At 39.2% G+C, this 17497-nt stretch overlaps 1 protein-coding gene across 5 annotated transcripts in view; it reads left to right on the top strand.

Annotated features, from left to right (window-relative positions):
- Positions 1 to 17497, top strand: part of DUO3 (Homeodomain-like superfamily protein) — a 64317-nt gene that overhangs the window by 9437 nt on the left and 37383 nt on the right. Inside the window, exon 3 of one of the 5 annotated variants that reach the window (XM_088986789.1) lies at positions 8386 to 8531. The exons of the other annotated variants lie outside the window; for them this stretch is intronic. The gene's annotated coding sequence lies outside the window, so the exon portion shown is untranslated. The remainder of the gene's footprint in view (positions 1 to 8385; positions 8532 to 17497) is intronic. 5 annotated transcript variants of the gene reach the window in all.

Below are 17497 nucleotides of genomic sequence, written 5' to 3'. Positions count from 1 at the left end.
AAAACATGTAACATTTGGGTGTTTGTTCATCATTATGTAACTTTAACATTAGTCAATTTTAATCAATTTTAATGAGAAATTAAAGAAATAACTATCTATTTATCAAAAGAAATGTTAGGATACAAAAGTTCTACTAAACATAGTTTACATTCCAGAGGGGGAAAAACAAAAGGTCTAATAATTGTCAAGCTTCCATCCAGAACTACTTTTGGGATCCATCCATTAGTATCATGTTCACCCAGTAAAGCACAGTACACAGTTTTACATGAAGTGGGGTTTAGACAACATAACCTACATAAATGTCAAAAGCCATATGGATTGGAGAAAAGGTGGCTACAGTGTACAGCTGCAATGGTAGCGTTAAGGACTCTTGGAAGCTTTTTTGTAATTCTTGTCCAGAACTGAATTTTCCAATAAATCCACTTCTGGACTTCCCAATGGTAACTTTCATAAGCCCCAGAGATTTAGGATCTTCAGCTGAAGGGTCAAATATAAATGAAAACTTCCCAAATGCTAAATCAGGCTTCTTGAATAGATCTGTAAGAACATCTTCACATGGTCCCACATTCTTTTACACATACAACCAGGATCTCTCCTAACCTAAAACCAAAGTCTTCTTTTTCTAGTTGATTGAAATCTGGAAGAATCAGCAGCCAATCTATCACTGATCTACTAACAGCTGCAACCATCTTGTCCATGCTGTAAGCTTTGTCTTCGAAAGTCCTGTTCCTCTCCTTCCAAATGTTCCAGCAAATTGCAAATGGCATACACCTCCATAGCATTTTCACCTTCTTACTTCTATTCAGCCTCGGCCAAGTAGAGAAAATCTCTGCTGTTGAGGTTGGGTGAAAGCCTGAGACCCCGAACGTTTCCACAAGAAGTTTGAAAACTTGCATGAGATGAATAAGTGAGTAGCATTCTCTTCCTGCTCCTCACATAGACAGCATCTTCTAGCCATATTAAAACCTCTGGATTTCAGATGATCAGCTGTCCAATATTTTTCTCTATATGATGGATAAATCAATGGGAGCCAATGGGTTTCAATTATTTTTAATTCTTTTAATGTATAGAGCTGAACATGTATATTTTGTACTGTACATGGTCTCACATATAGTCCTTGTATATGGGGCTTTTTAAGCACTACTTAATCTTTAAACAAAAAAACTTGCTTCTCCACTATTATACCTAGTAAAAACATCTTCACCTATAAAAAGGAAAAGAGGAAAAGGAAAAACTATGTTTCACCAATGTAATCTACACTTAACTATACAAAAATGCTTTTGGCCATTGGACTTGGTTATATGGCATATGAACACTAGAACAATTCCACAACATGACCCTCCTAGACTTAATTGGTTGATGTGATGCATGGAACCATAAATGGATTTTGTCCAATTCATCGCCCAAAACAAGCATGGAAATCAAGAAAGTAGCTTCAAGCATCACATGGTTTTTCTTGAATCACATCCCTTCAAAATTTTTCTTCAAACAATCATAAGTATATCAAGAGCAATTAAGGAAGGTATTCCCTCACAAAAAAGTTTTTTTTTTTTTAATTGAAATAATAATGTGTGCCAAAAGACACCAATGAAGACAAGTAAACAGAAAGAACCACTATACCTCTTTCTTCATGCCACTTTCGTCTTTCTCGCAGAACGAAGGTACCATCAGCTTTTGCTATAATATAAGATTTTGTCTTTCCATACTGTATCCTCTGCATTAATCACAGAACTAGAACAGTTGATACATTTTCACCAAAGAAATAAAAGCAGTTGATACATAGAACAAAAATGAAGAAAAACAGGTATGTTAGTTGCATACTCAATTGCATTTAAACTACCAAAACAAAACTCTAAACCAAGAATAATGAGAGGACAGCTTCTACTGATACAAAAATATCAATAATAAACTATTTTAATCAGTAACAAAGCCAATAATGCAATGGACATATTTGAAGAAAAACATAAATATGGCCAAAAAACCATGCAAGAACTTGATAACAGTGTAGTTGTCGTTTCACTTCAAATTGACAAATAAAATGAAAATGTTAAAGAGGAGAAAGAGAAGAACCTGAGATACATGATAATTTCATGGCAAACAAGGCAGTTGCATCATTGGTGAATCTATAGCATCATAAGTTTGTCTCCACATTCCTTGTTTCTTCAAATTTAAGCAATGGCTTAAGTTGGGACTTATGGTTTGGGTATAAGAGATTACAAACTTTAGAATGTTCTTAATTTACTTCAACTTTTGGAGGAAGTCTTCCTTGACCCTTCCAAGCTTGATGGCCGAATTTGGACTTACTTCTTATGAATCCTTTTCTTGTGCTTCCTTTTTTGATGCCTTGTCATAACCCTCCACTAGTTCTTTGCCTTCTTTGCCAGTCAAGGAGGTATTATGTAAGCCTTTTCCCTCTAGGATTGCATCTTTTTGTGATTTGCTTCAAAAAAAGCAACAAAAGTAGTGCTTATTCCCCCATTAGCATGTCTTATGTTTCATTCCTTAGCAAGTGGGAGAAGGAAAAACTTCATAACAAGTGTGGAAGTGGATGGTAGTGAAGTTAGGAGGGAGGAAGAGGTAGTTAAGGTCTTTCTTGATCATTTTAAAGGCATTTTTTTTCTAGAATGGAGGGGAATAGGCAAGAACTACCAGAATTTGAGTGGGATAGGGTGATTGATGTTCAATCTAGTACCTCGGAGGAGCCATTTAATATTGAGTAAATCAAAGAGGACGTCTTCTCCATGGAAAGAAGATCAAAAGCCCTTGGGCTGGATGGTTTCACCATGACATTTTTTCAAGAGTGTTAGGAGATTCTAGAAAAGGACCTAAAGGAAGTGTTTGATGAGTTTTACAAGAAAGGGGAGGTTTCACCAGGAACAAATGCCACCTCCATTGTGTTAGTACCTAAGAAAAAGGAAGCCAAAACCCCAAGGGATTTTAGACCAATTAGTTTGGTGGGAGGCCTTTATATATAATCACAAAAGTTCTTTCACGTAGGCTAAAAAGGGTGTTGCCTACAATAATCTCACAAGTTTAATGTCACGGACCTAAACTCTTCTAGCATCTCGTGCGGCACTTGGGCAGTAGTTCGTCGCTCCACAAGTCAGCCTTCCCTGCTTAGAGGCTCTCCTGTCTCCTGAGACCAAGTAGCTTACTAACTTGTCCTTCACACTAAGGCACATACTTAGGCAACAAAGGCACAAAACACATAAGGAAAGAGAGATGGAGAACTCAAAGGTACTCTTTATATTGCTCAAGAGAGGAATACAACACTTGATTGCTTGGTTGCTTGCAAATGAGGGAGGGGGTCCCCTTTTATAGGCACTTCCACCTCCTTAAAGGATTTCTCTAGAACTATGTACACTTGGCATCATCTAGAAGCACCTCTAGAACATTCTACCTTCTACACTCTTCTAAGGGATGCCTTCTCCATAAGATACAAGAACACATGGAGACTTCTACACCTCTAGGTTGTTCCACACCAACCCGGATTGTTCCACAAGGTTCTAGAGAGTTCCATCAACATCTAGACCCTTCTAGACACATGGAGAGCACTCAAGAACACCCCAAAACGCTCCAGAACACCCTAAAAACATGTAGAGTTGGCTAAAAGCCTCAAGAAGCATCTAGAAAACCTCTAGCCCAAAAACCCATTATGTTTGTGACATTAAGATGCTTTTGTGGAGGGAAGACATTGTTTACCAAATTTTAGTGGCAAATGAATGTGTAGCTGAAAAGAAGAAAAAAAGAGGGAAAGGTTTTGTTTGTAAATTGGACTCAGAAGGCATACGACTTGGTGGGTTGTTCTTTCCATCTTGAAGATATGAAGAAGTTTGGGTTGGGAGAAAGGTGGAGAAAGTGAATTAAGGGATGCACGGGCTCAGTGCATTATTCAATTTTGGTTAATGGGACTACTAGAGATTTCTTACCAGCTAAAAGAGGATTATGATAGGGGGATCCTTTATTCCCTTTCCTTTTCACCTTGATTGCAGAGGTTCTAAGTAGAATGATTAGTAATGCAGATTTGGATAATTCAATAAGGGGCTAGAGGGTGGGAAGGGCTGAGGTTACCTTGTGGTTACCCACCTGCAGTTTGTAGATGACTTAATACTTTTTTGTGACGACTATAGCCCTAAGGCCTTTAGGAACTTGAATCTTCTTATTAGCTCCTTTTAGAAATTATCCAATTTAAGGGTCAATTTGTGGAAAAGCAGTCTTGTGGACTTGCATTTACAAGAAGAGGAAATCATCATAATAACAGTCCTTGGGTTGTGAAGTAAAAAATTGGGCCCTAGAGTACTTAGGGCTCGCCTTGAGTGGAAATCCATAAAATGAAAGTTTTTGGAAACCTATGGTTGAGAGATTTACTAAGAGATTGACACTTTGGAAGAGGAGTTACATTTCTTATTAGCTCCTTTTAGAAATTATCCAATTTAAGGGTCAATTTGTGGAAAAGCAGTCTTGTGGACTTGCATTTACAAGAAGAGGAAATCATCATAATAACAGTCCTTGGGTTGTGAAGTAAAAAATTGGGCCCTAGAGTACTTAGGGCTCGCCTTGAGTGGAAATCCATAAAATGAAAGTTTTTGGAAACCTATGGTTGAGAGATTTACTAAGAGATTGACACTTTGGAAGAGGAGTTACATTTCTTATTAGCTCCTTTTAGAAATTATCCAATTTAAGGGTCAATTTGTGGAAAAGCAGTCTTGTGGACTTGCATTTACAAGAAGAGGAAATCATCATAATAACAGTCCTTGGGTTGTGAAGTAAAAAATTGGGCCCTAGAGTACTTAGGGCTCGCCTTGAGTGGAAATCCATAAAATGAAAGTTTTTGGAAACCTATGGTTGAGAGATTTACTAAGAGATTGACACTTTGGAAGAGGAGTTAACATTTCTTTGGGAGGAAGGATAACCCTGACCAAAGCCAAAATTGCCAGGCAATTGGAAAAATCAATGAGGGATTTTCTCTAGGAATCGGGAGTTGATAAGAGAGACCATTTGGTGAATTGGGAATAAGTTAATAGGCCTAAAGAGAAGGGTGGGCTTGGGCTAGGAAACTTGGTCCAAAAGAATTTAGCTTTTCTAGGAAAGTGGTTATGGAAGTTTCCCTTAGAAAGCAACAGGCTTTGGTACAAGGTCATTGCTAGCATACATGGTATTTTAGACAATGGTTGGGATGGAAATCCAACCTCTCCTTGGAAAGCAATTTATGAGGTTTGCTCATTTTTCCTTAACCTCATTTGGTACGATGTAGGAAATGGTTTAAGAGTCTTGTTCTGGGAGGATCTTTGGATAGGTAAACATCCATTAAAGGTCCAATTTCCTTTTCTTCATGCACTTTCAATTACAAATCTGAACCCATTTCTAAAATTTTGAGTTTCTCTGCTTCGGGTTTAAATTGGGACTTTGGGTTCTGAAGGGGTCTTAGGGAATCAGAATTTGAGTCTCATCTCTCTTTTGGCCGGATTGGACTTGTTTTTTTTTTTTTTGGATCAAAATGTAAAGGATTCCAGGGTGTGGTCAATCTCCCCAAATGTTTTTTTTTTTTTTTACTTTTTTTTTTGGTTTTTTTACTTGTGCTTCTTTCCTTAACTTCTTAATTCAGCCATCTACCTTGGGGGCAATTTTCCCGGTGAAAGAAATTTGGAGTAAGCCAATCCCTCCTAAGATTCAGTTCTCGTCTTGGGAAGTCTCATTGGAAAGATCAACACCTATGATGTGCTGCAGAAAAGGAGGCCAAATAAGTGCCTTTCCCCCTCATTTGTGCATCTTATGTAAATGCAATGGTGAAACTGTTTCCCATGTCTTTCAATTCTGCCCTTTTGTGCTTTGTATTTGGGAGCATCTTGTTTCTCTTTTTGGCTGTAGGTGGAACCCTCCACAGGAGGTGGTGGGCCTCTTTGGTCCTAGCTTCATGAGGGAACCAAAGCAAAGAGTAAGATTGCTATGGAAAACAGCTAGGGCCACCTTGTTATGGACTATTTGGGAAGAGAGAAATGGAAGAATCTTCAATGAAAAAAGCAGATCAGAGGTGGGAATCTTATAAATAGTAAAGTTAAAAGCCGCTCACTGGGTGAAAACTTTGGAAGACTTTCAAATATTCTCATTGAATGACATTCTGAAAACTTGGAAGGAAGTGGCTGTATGAGCCCAAGGAAAGGAACAAATCTTTGTGGAGTGGAGACCCCCAGCAACAAACTTTGTGAAGCTTAGTTTTGATGGAAGTTTCCTTGGTAACCAAAATGTGGCTGGTTTAGGAGGTGTCTTCAGAGAGTCAGGCAGAAAGGTGTTAGCTATGTATTCAGGGCCTTCAGAAAATGGGGGTGCACAGAGAGAAGAACTATTTGGACTTCTCAATGGACTAAAATTTGCCAAGTGTTTTGGATTCCTTAATTTGGAAGAGGAAGGGGACTCTCAGGTGGTCATCTCTTGGAGAAGATGTAGCACCCAAATCCCTTGGATCTATAGGCATATATTTAGGGAGATTGAGAGCATTGCAAGGGAGTTGAATGTTAATTTCAAATGGGTGAGAAGAACAGCAAATGGGATGGTGGATACTCTAGCTAAACAAGGGGCTATGAGACATCAAATGCTTCGGACAAAGCTGTAAAACTGTATTTTGGGGGAAGAACCTTCTCACCCTGTTGTAACTTTCTTATTTGGCTCTAATAAAATATTATCTTATTGATTAAAAAATTGCTACCGATTACTTATCTCCTGTCCCTGTACTGCATTTATTTGAGAGTGGTTTCTCTCTTTGTTTGGGTGTAGGTGGAATCCTTCGGTGGACATGCAATTGTGAAAAACCTTTTTGCTTGAACTATGTTCACATGGCCAAAGAAAAGGGGAAGACTTATGTGGAGATGCACTAGAGCAGCAACATTATGGACAGTTTGTGAAGAAAGGAGTTCAAAAATATTCTTGGAAAAGGAAAGAAGCAAGGAAGGCATAATAGGAGCAATTAAAATTAGGGTGGCTCATTGGGTCAAACCCTTGGAAACATTTTCTAATGTTTCAATTGATGATGTTCTCAGAAATTAGAAGGAAGTGGTGGCTTCTGCTTCAAACAAGATTGTCGTTATTTGTATTTGGTCTCCACCAGAAAGAGGGGTTTTGAAACTTACCTAGAAATATCAGGAATTGGAGGTGTACTTAGGGATGAAGAGGGGAAGATAATTGCTTTATTCTCAAGAGTGGCTGGGGAGGGAGACTCTCTTAGAGCAGAAGTTTTGGCAATGATGGAAGGAATTCAAAGGGTGCGGACACTAAACATTAGGGAATTAATGAAGATGTGGATATACAATGAAAAGAAGAAATTCAGTTGGCTAACAAGAGACATGGAAGTAATTTTCAATGGTGTAAGCTAAGTGCTAACTCATTTGCAGATGCATTAGCCAAACAAGGGGTGGGGAGAGAGTAGAGAGATTCTTTTGTGGGCACAACTGTAAGTGAGGGGTTCTGTATTGGGGAGTGATAAGAGGTTTTATTTCTCAGTGACTTTACACTGTATCTTTACTCTTTGTGCTATTCTACTCTCTTAATTTTTAATGAAATCATGCAGTTATTGATAAAAAAATCTTTGTATTTTATGGCATAAAACGTGTCCACATTGTTCCTTATCTGTAAAGAACATAGGCAATCTGTATTTTCAGTGGGAACTTTTTTAGTAGTTCGAATTTCTCAAAAGTGAACCATGATGTGACAACATGAGGCATGAATCAACACTAATACAGACATGCTGATGAGGTTGCTGATTCATTGGCTGACCATTTTTCAGCTTTAATGTATTTCACACACTCAATTTTGTCACAACCTTTCTTCTCCTTTCAGAATCTCATTAATAAACTTAGAAGGAGGCTAACAACAATGTTTATTTAATATGTTGACCTCTCGGACTTCATCAAGCAACCTTCTTCATCATCCATTCTAGAAGTTTGTTGTTGTTGTTGCTTTTAGCCAGCAGGGACTTACTCAAAGCATCCGGAGTGGCATCATCTGAATGCATCTTCTTGAGATGATTTTTTCTTTTTGAAGGAAGTAAATGATAAATATTCATAAATGTTATGGAAAAAGGATGTAAATGAGGGAATCTTTACTGTATAAAAAAACTATTGAGCTCCCATTCTACACAAAAGACAATAGGAAGGGAAAGAGATATCATCAACCGCGAAATTCTGATATCTTGGGATCCATCTCAAAGATGTAGTAAATGAGTTCAAATTGTGTTTGAGGTAATTACTGGTTTTCATGAGCCAGAGCCTATTCTTTTGCCCATCCGATTTCATTTACTGAGTTCACAAACTGAAAGCAAGTGAGGCTGCATTTTTTATTTTATTTTTGCAATTCTGGAACCCATAAGTAAAGCCATCATCTCATCCTTTGCAGTATTTGCATCGAGTGGACCATAACAGAACCAGATATGAGGGCTGGTTAAATGTATTAACATGCCTTTTACTCGCACTACTAAATTTAGGCATTAGGCTTCTTCTTGCTGGGAGTTTGAAATCTGCTATCAATTGGTTCTTTAAGAGGCAAGTTTCCCCACCAAATTTAGGATAACTCTTTTTTTGTCCTTGGCTTGCAGAGTTTGGTCTTCCAATTCCTCTAGTTTATTTACTTATGCCTTCTTTTTAAACCCCTCATCTTGGGTTGTTCTCTTTGCATCATTTCATATTAAGGCTATTTGGGGTTGATGAGTTCCCCCTAATATTAGGGCTTTTTGTTAGGAGGTCTTTTTATGAAAATTAATACTTATGAATGTTGTGTAGCCTAACATTATGGGCTTGAGCCTTTTATGTTTATATTATGTTAGTTATATTTGTGTCTTCTTATTGAACTTAATGGGCTTGAATTTCTTTTGTATTTCTTATGTTTCTTACTGAATACTGACTACTAATCAGGGGCAGATTTGACATTGTAATCTCTATCTTAATGCCCTAATATAAATAACAGTTTGGGGGCTGGTTAGAGTGAGCCGCCCATTCCTTTCAAACCTTTCCTTCTTCACTGATACCATCTTCTCTATTGGTTCTGTTAGTGCCAACTAAAATAGGGGTAGAATAGTCATTTGGGTTTTATTAATATGGTGATGTGTCTTTTAGTTAAGTGCTGATGTGTCCCAACTTAAATAGGGGCATAATTGACATTTGATATTTAACTTAGTAAACTATATATCCTGGCCGACCTAAGAGAGAATGAGAACTATTCTCTTCTCTTGGGTTCAAATAGGTTTCTTCTCCTTCGTTTTCTCCTTCTCTTCTTCTCTCCCTCTCTCTCTTACTTCTCTTTTACAACAATAACAGATCTGAAATAATTATCAAAAAAAAAAAAACAATGACAGATCTGAAACTGACGAATATAAATCATCACATGGTATCAGAGTGCCCAGGTTAAGTCAGTCCAGATCTGGTTCGTAATCTCTCATCTTTCTTCCTCCTTTTTTTTGGAGTTTCGTAAAAGGGATGAAAAGGAGTTGCCGTATCTTCATTCTGGAGGTTTTAATGTATTCGGTTGGTTGTGAAGTTGTGGTTTCAGGTGATTGGTAGAGAACCCTCTAATCGATGGAACGAAGAGGGCTGCAACAGTAGGTTTCGTGGTAGGTTCAGATGTTGGTTCAGATCAGTGGTGGGTCGAAGGCTTAGTATCAGTCGTATGGTGCTAGGTTCAGATGTGTGGTACTCTTGTCTGTGATGTGTTTGTGAGGTGCCGAAACTGACAATAGTGGGGGTTAACATTGCTGAAACCTGTGACAGTGTATGTTTTAGCAATGGTCAGTCATATGGTGGTGAGTGATTAAGTTGAGTGAAGTACAGTGTTGTTGGAGTGCAGTGTAGTGATTACTGGGTAAGGCAGGTTGAAACGGAAAGAAAAAAAGTTTTTTTTTTTACAGCCATGGGAGATAATAAACATAAGTTGGTTATGATCCCTCAAGACTACTTGAATGTACAGCTGACCTCAATTAAATTGAATGGAGAAAATTACGTACCTTGGGCCAAATCTATTGAAGTGTTTCTCAGAGCCAAGAAGAAAGTAAAGCATATAAGAGAAGAAAAACCCCCAGTTGATTCCTAGGAGTATGGTGATTGGGAGCAAGAAGATGCACAGATTATGACTTGGCTGTGGAATAGTATGGAACCTAAGATTAGTGTAAACTTCATGTTCTTAGACACAACCAAGGAAACTTGGGATCATGCAAGGAAGCTTTATTCAGGGTAGGATAACACCACCAGAGTATATCAGCTCTATCAAGAGTATTTTAGTCTGCAACAGGGTAACCAGAGTCTTGAAGAGTATTATGCTAGTCTGAGAAATTTGAGGAATGAGTTGAGTGTGGATCACCCCCTTACACTTGATGTTAAATTCAGCAACAACAGAGAGAGCAACTTGTTGTAACCAGATTTCTGGTGGGGCTGAAGCCTGAGTATGAACCGGTGAGGGCTTAGATACTAGGTGGGTTGCCCTATCCTCTCTCGAGGAGGTATTTGCCTGTCTCTGGAGTTCTGTTGGCTCTCTAGAGAACCCCACCATATCCGATAAGATTGCCGTTGTGGTGGCTAGAGGGGGCGGCCATGGTGGTAGAGGTGGATACATGTACAGTTGTGGTGGTGGGTGTGTTGGAGGTCGAGATTCAGGGGGAGCTCATGGTAGAGGATGTAATCATGGTCCGAGAAAGTGTACATATTGTGGTATGGATGGGCACACTGTTAATTTTTTGCTATGATCTACATGGCCTACCGTCATCCTAGGCAAATCATGTAGTGGCAAGTGGTGATATGGAACAAGGGAGTCAACAAACCGGTCAGACACTTTCACCTATAGATGCCTCCGGACAATAGATGATGAGTATTTCACGTACTGAATATGAGCGATTGACTACGCTTGCCTACTTAGGTATGGCTTGGCTAGTATCCAAACCCTCCCACTGGATTATTGACTCTGGAGCTTCCGATCACATGACTGGGACTCTAGGTGTGTTCTCTTCACTTTCTTCATCCTCTACAACCCACACTGTCACCCTTGCTAATGGTTCCACTTCTTCCATAAGTGGTATTGGTGATGTTAAAACTGGTTCGTTATCTTTGTCTTCGGTTCTGTATGTACCCAAGTTTCCTTTTAAATCTTATGTCCGTTAATAAATTGACCAAATCTCTTAATTGCTCTATCACCTTTTACCCTTCATCTTGTGTATTTTAGGATCTCGAGACGGGGATGAAGATTGGAGGGCATGAAGTTGGTGGACTATATTACCTTGTTGGTGGTGGTGGTGGTTCTTCAACAGCTTTTCAGTCGTCTCTCACCCATCTCCAGTGGCATTGTAGACATGGGCACCCGTCTCTTAAAACACTTAAGCAACTTGTTCCAGCATCGAGTCGCTTTTTTACTTTGGATTGTGAGTCGTGTCAATATGTGAAACATCATCGGGTTTCTTTGGTCCATTCGGACATTTGGGGTCCAAATAAAATAGTGTCACACAATGGATATAAGTACTTTGTTATTTTTGTTGATGATTATTCAAGGATGACATGGCTTTATCTTATGAAAGAACGATGTGAATTATTTTCTATTTTCCACAAGTTTCATGTTGAAATCTGCACTCAATTTGGTATTCACATTAAGATCCTACGTTCTGATAATGGCTGAGAATATTTTTATACACCCTTTCAACAATATTTAGAACAACATGGTATTAGTCATCAAACCTCTTGCTGTTACACCCTCCAACAAAATGGGGTAGCTGAACGGAAAAATCATCATCTCTTAGAAACCACTCGGTCCTTGTTGCACCATATGAATGTACCCAAACGTTTCTGGAGTGATGCTGTGCTTGCACCTTGCTTTCTTATTAACAGAATGCCTATGCCCATCCTTGATGGTCAGTCTCCCTTCTCTGTTCTGTTTCCTATGTTGTCTCCTTTTCCTCTTACTCCTTGGGTTTTTGGGTGTGTGTGCGTTGTTCATAATCTAGGTCCCGGACTTGACAAATTAGATGCACGATCTACGAAGTGTGTCTTTCTTGGCTATTCTAGGACCCAAAAAGGGTACAAGTGTTACAATCCTAGTTCTCGACATTGTTTTGTGTGTTCCGATGTTACCTTCTTTGAGTCGGTTCCGTTCTTTTCTAGGTCAGATGTCTCGTCCCCTTCTTTCCTTCCGCTTCCAGTTCTTGTTGCGGACCCCATTCCTCTTGTTCCAGCTGCGCCTAAGTCTTCACCTTTAGTGCCACTTCCTCCTACACGACCATCTATCCATCAAGTGTATACGCATCGACATGCACCGGCCCCTCCAGCTTCTTCACCGTCGACGGATCTAGAAGTGACTTCTGCAGCACCATCACCTCCCGTTTCTGACTTTGACCTTCCCATTGCCTTGCGGAAAGGTAAACGTAGTTGTACCCTTCATCCCATCTCCAATTATGTTTCTGTTTCTCACCTATCTCCTTTCCATCGACAATTTGTTTCGTTGTTATCTTTTGTTTCTGTTCCTAAGGATGTTCAGGAAGCCCTTATCTCTTCGGGGTGGTGTTAGGCGATGGAAGAACTCTCCGCTCTACCTCATAATCATACGTGGGATCTCATCACTCTTCCCCTGGGTAAGCATACTGTAGGTTGTAAGTGGGTATATACAGTCAAGTATTTGCTTGATGGTAGTGTTGAGAGATTGTTGGTTGCCAAGGGTTATTCATAGTTATATAGTATTGACTACACAAAGACCTTCTTTCCTATTGCCAAGATTGGTTCTGTTCGTGTTTTGATCTCCCTAGCTGCTATACATGATTGGCCCTTGTTTCAGCTTGATATTAAGAATGCATTTTTGCATGGTGATCTTCTTGAAGAGGTGTATATGGAGCAACCACCCGGGTTTGTTGCTCAGGGGGAGGATGGTAAGGTGTGTAGGGTGAAGAAAGCTATTTATGGACTTAAACAATCCCCTCGTGCTTGGTTTGGCAGATTCAGTGAAGTTGTAAAGAAGTTTGGCATGAAACAGTGTCAGGCTGACCATGCAATATTCAGCTATGACTTTGATCGCGGAAGATTTTGTTAGTGGTTTATGTTGATGATATTGTTATTACTGGCAGTGACAGGCTCGAGATTGACATGTTGAAAACATTTCTGCATGATCATTTTCAAACATAAAGACCTTGGCAAATTGAAATACTTTTTAGGGATAGAAGTGGCAAGGTCCAAGTATGGTATTAATTTGTGCTAGAGGAAATATGTTCTTGATCTATTGGAGGAGACAGGCTTATTGGGTGCCAAACTAGCGGAAACACCCATGGAATTGAATGCCAAGTTGAACGGTGATACGAGTGAGGAGTTTGACGATCCAGGAAGGTACAAAAGTTTGGTGGGCAAGCTAAACTATCTAACTATCATACAGCCAGATATCTCATTTGCAGTGAGTGGTGAGTCAATTTATGCAGAATCCTCGGGTTCCACATTGGGACGCGGTCCTAAGGATTGTAAGGTATTTGAAGGGAGCTCCTGGTCGTGGCTTGCTATATAAGAGTGGTGGAAATATTGAAATAGAGGGATATACAGATGCTGATTGGGTTGGATCTATATCTGACAGAAGGTCTACTATAGGTTATTGTACTTTCCTTAGGGGTAACTTGGTGACATGGAAGAGCAAGAAGTAGTGCAGAAGCTGAATACAGAGCCATGGCATATACAACTTGTGAACTAGTGTGGCTGAGAAATCTCCTACAGGAGATGGGGGTACTCGATTACCGCTCCGATGAAGCTATATTGTGACAACCAAGTTGTAGTTCACATCTCCTCTAACCCAGTTTTTCATGAGAGAACAAAACACATAGAGGTTGATTCTCACTTTATGAGAGAAAAGGTTCTTAGTGGAATGATAAGTTTAGCATATGTTAATACAGGGAGTCAATGGGCAGACTTGTTCATCAAAGGGTTGAGTCGGGCAAGAGTGGATTACATATGTAACAAGCTGGGACTATATGATATATACTCTCCAGCTTGAGGGGGAGTGTTAGTGTCAACTAAAATAAGGGTAGAATAGTCATTTGGGTTTTATTAATATGGTGATGTGTCTTTTAGTTAAGTGCTGATGTGTCCCAACTTAAATAGGGGCATAATTGACATTTGATATTTATCTTAGTAAACTATATATCCTGGCCGACCTAAGAGAGAACGAGAACTATTCTCTTCTCTTGAGTTCGAACAGGTTTCTTCTCCTTCATTTTCTCCTTCTCTTCTTTTCTCCCTCTCTCTCTCTCTCTTACTTCTCTTTTACAACAATAACAGATCTGAAACCGACGAATATAAATCATCACAGGTTCATAATTAGATTTTTGTCGTCTCTTCTTTCTTGTTTCTCTTATTTCTGTTTTGGGTTGTTAAAGAAAACCTAGTTCTGCTTGTGGTGCTCTAAACCCTAGTTCTTTCCAAGGGTTTTCCCTTGGGAGAAGGTCCAAGGGAACCCAAAACAGTTTCGGTTATGTCCTACTAGGGCAAGACAAGCTGTGACTCTTTGAGTAGTTTTTGGACTACTAGAGTGACCTGTGTTAGGCAGGTTGAGACTGTGAACTGCAAGCATGTGCAGTTCAAGAGGCAGTTCAGACCACATTTGTGGGAAATTCATGTTCCTGTGCAGACTTCTACTGGATTGAAGTGAGTGATAGTTCTTTGACCTGTTACTTAAAGTGTTTAGAGGCTGAGCGGTAACAGGTTGCAAGCCAAGAAGTATCTTGCTGTTGCAGGAATTGCAGATCAGGCGTTCAATTAGTGTTGCAGCCCAAGTTTTTTCCTGTTCTTTCTCTAGCTGTCTATTGGGAATGATTTCCCAGCTTATAGGCCGTGAGATACTGATTGTGTCTGCTTTTTCTGTTTGAGTTTCAAGCTAGCAAGGATCCATTATGCCCTCAAAATTTAGTGAGGTAACTTCTAAAGAGAACTAGTCAAGTGGGGATTTCTTTATTGTGGAAACCCTAGTTTTCCTAGTCTTCAAATCACAAATGTGAAATTAGATAAATATAGCTTCAAAGAGTGGTCAATTTCAGCCGAGCGTCATTTCAACGGCTGTGGTGATGTCAATGGACAGGTTAAAGAACCAAAGATTGAAGAACCTACATATGAGATTTGGACAGAGAAAAATGCATTGGTTATGTTATGGTTGCTATTTTCCATAACACCAAAGATTTCTAGAACAGTTCAGCACTACCTAACAACCCATAAAATTTGTGAGAATCTAACATGTTTACGGGCCTGCTCATTTGCTCTGATGTCTGATGTCTGAAAGTGCAATAATTGTATTAAGAGGTATATTGGTAACGGTGAACTTTTCTTTCCTCTGAACTCTGAATGTAGAGAATGTTGTTCTGAATTCTGAATTCTGAAAATTGTCATATATCCATTTTAACCCCATATGAGAATTTTTGTTTGTGTTTTGGGGGTATCATTGGAAAACAAAAAGTTGTAAGACTCTTCTTTAAGAGATAAGAGATAAGAGGAAACAGACACCCATTTTCCTCTTAAAGTTGTAAGATTCCTCTTAAGACGTAAGAGTTAAGAGGAAATGAACAGGCCTTTATGGACAATGGAAAAAGAATGCAAGAGTCTATAGACTGACACAAGACATTGCAGCCTTAAATGAAGGAAATTTGTTAGTTGCAACTTACTTTGCCACTCTTGAGAGGTTTGGGAGGAACATGATCATCATTTGATTGGAAGAATTTTAATGACAAAGAAATGTACCAAAAACAAAGTGAAGAAGGGAGAGTGTTCAAATTCCTTGCCAGACCTGGCTCTTCCTATGACAGTATTAAATCTCAGATTTTGGGGAGAGATGAACTTCTTACTTTGCAGCATATATTCTATTTGGTTAGAAATGAGGAAATTTGGAGGAAAGAAATGAAGATAGAAGCCCCTAAACAGTTGGGTGAACATTCAACCCTTGCTTCAGCCACTCAAAAAGGAGGGAATAATGAAGGCAACATACTCGCTATGCATTCAGGAACCATAGGTTTGGGGGACTCAACAAGGGATCAATTGCGTGTAGTATGGTGTGGGCTAGAAAAAGCAAAACTTCTAAATGCAGGAACATAATCATAGAAGGGTAGTCAAGGGTTGTAACAAGGTAGCTGCAAAACAACAAGGAGGATCTTGGAAGTATGAAATATGTTAGGAGAAATTGAAGCTCTAAGGCTGGAATTGGGATCAAAGGGTGAATGGGTATACAGATTTGCAAACAGACTAGCCGATGGATTATCAAAACAGGGGGCTGAAAGAGAGCAAATGATTGAAGGGGATTCTAGGGTAGTGGTGGAATGGTTGAAGAATCCTGAGGATTTTGTATGGTGCTACAAGAATGAGTTAAAGAAATTCAAGTGGCCGACAAGGAATATGTCTGTAACAATACAGTGGGTGGGAAAATCAACTAATGCCTTTGCTATTGTTTTGGCAAAACAAGGGGCAAATAGGGAAGTCTTGTTCTGGGCTCAGCTAGTTTCTGTGTGTTCTGTTTGGAAAGGCAGTCACTTGTGCCTCTCCAAAGGATTTTTCATGTAATCTGTTTTTGAATTAATGACAATTTGATATTTTAACTAAAAGAATGAGAGCAAATGATTTGGGGTATAGGATAGAAAAAAATAACTCTTAAACTGCAGGAAAATAATCATGGAAGAGGACTCAAAGGTTGTAATGTGGCGAGAAATTAGAGCTCTAATGCAGGATTTGGGATCAAAAGTCTAATGGGTATGCATGTTTGCAAACAGACTACAGATGGATTAACAAAACAAGGGGCTGAAAGGGAGCAAATATTTGGGGATCTAGTACCATAAGGGGGAATTGTAGTTAGCTGAGTCTAGCTACTTCTATACTTGTAATTACACTTATACCCCCACCGGTTAATAAAATTTTAACAGTTACTGTTAAGAAAACATATGAATTCAGATGTCCCTTTACATACTCCAATTTGGACTAGGCAACTGATTCAAAGCAACTTCTAATTGCTTTAAGACTGTTGTTAGAGTTGTTCTTTGTTTTGCTGTTAGAGTGCTGTTCAGTCTAGGTGCTGTCAACATGTTCTTTTCTTGTTTTAATTATTTTATTATTAGGGTGTTCCACCAGGGGCATGCTTGTAATTTTCTTCTCTATTAATTACTTCTTGCTATTATAAATAAGAAGTTGGGCACCGACAGCCAGAACTTTTTTGACTCTTAAACAGTTTTCTTTCTCTTTCATTCTCTTCTCTTCTCTCTTCCCTCTTCTCTCCTCTCCTCTCCTCTCTCTCTCTCTCTCTCTCTCTCTCCCAGAAAGAAAACTTAGTATCAGAGCTGAACTCTGGGCTATAGGGATCCTTTCTCTCCTGAATCACATTCATTCCCAGTTTTTTCTTGATTTCTTGGACAGTGAAGGCAAGAAACCCTAATTGGACTGGTCAGACCACCCTGTTAGTGTTTTTTCTGGGTTCTTCCTTGGTCGTAGCACCAAGGTAACCCTAGTAGGAGGGGGCCGATGCTGTGAAGGTTTCCTTT

Source organism: Nelumbo lutea, chromosome 4 (assembly GCF_056320005.1).
Source record: "Nelumbo lutea isolate HS-2025 chromosome 4, American lotus-T2T, whole genome shotgun sequence".
NCBI classification, from domain to species: domain Eukaryota; kingdom Viridiplantae; phylum Streptophyta; class Magnoliopsida; order Proteales; family Nelumbonaceae; genus Nelumbo; species Nelumbo lutea.
The sequence above is the reverse complement of the archived record's forward strand: the minus strand, read 5'-3'. Positions and strand labels throughout refer to the sequence as shown.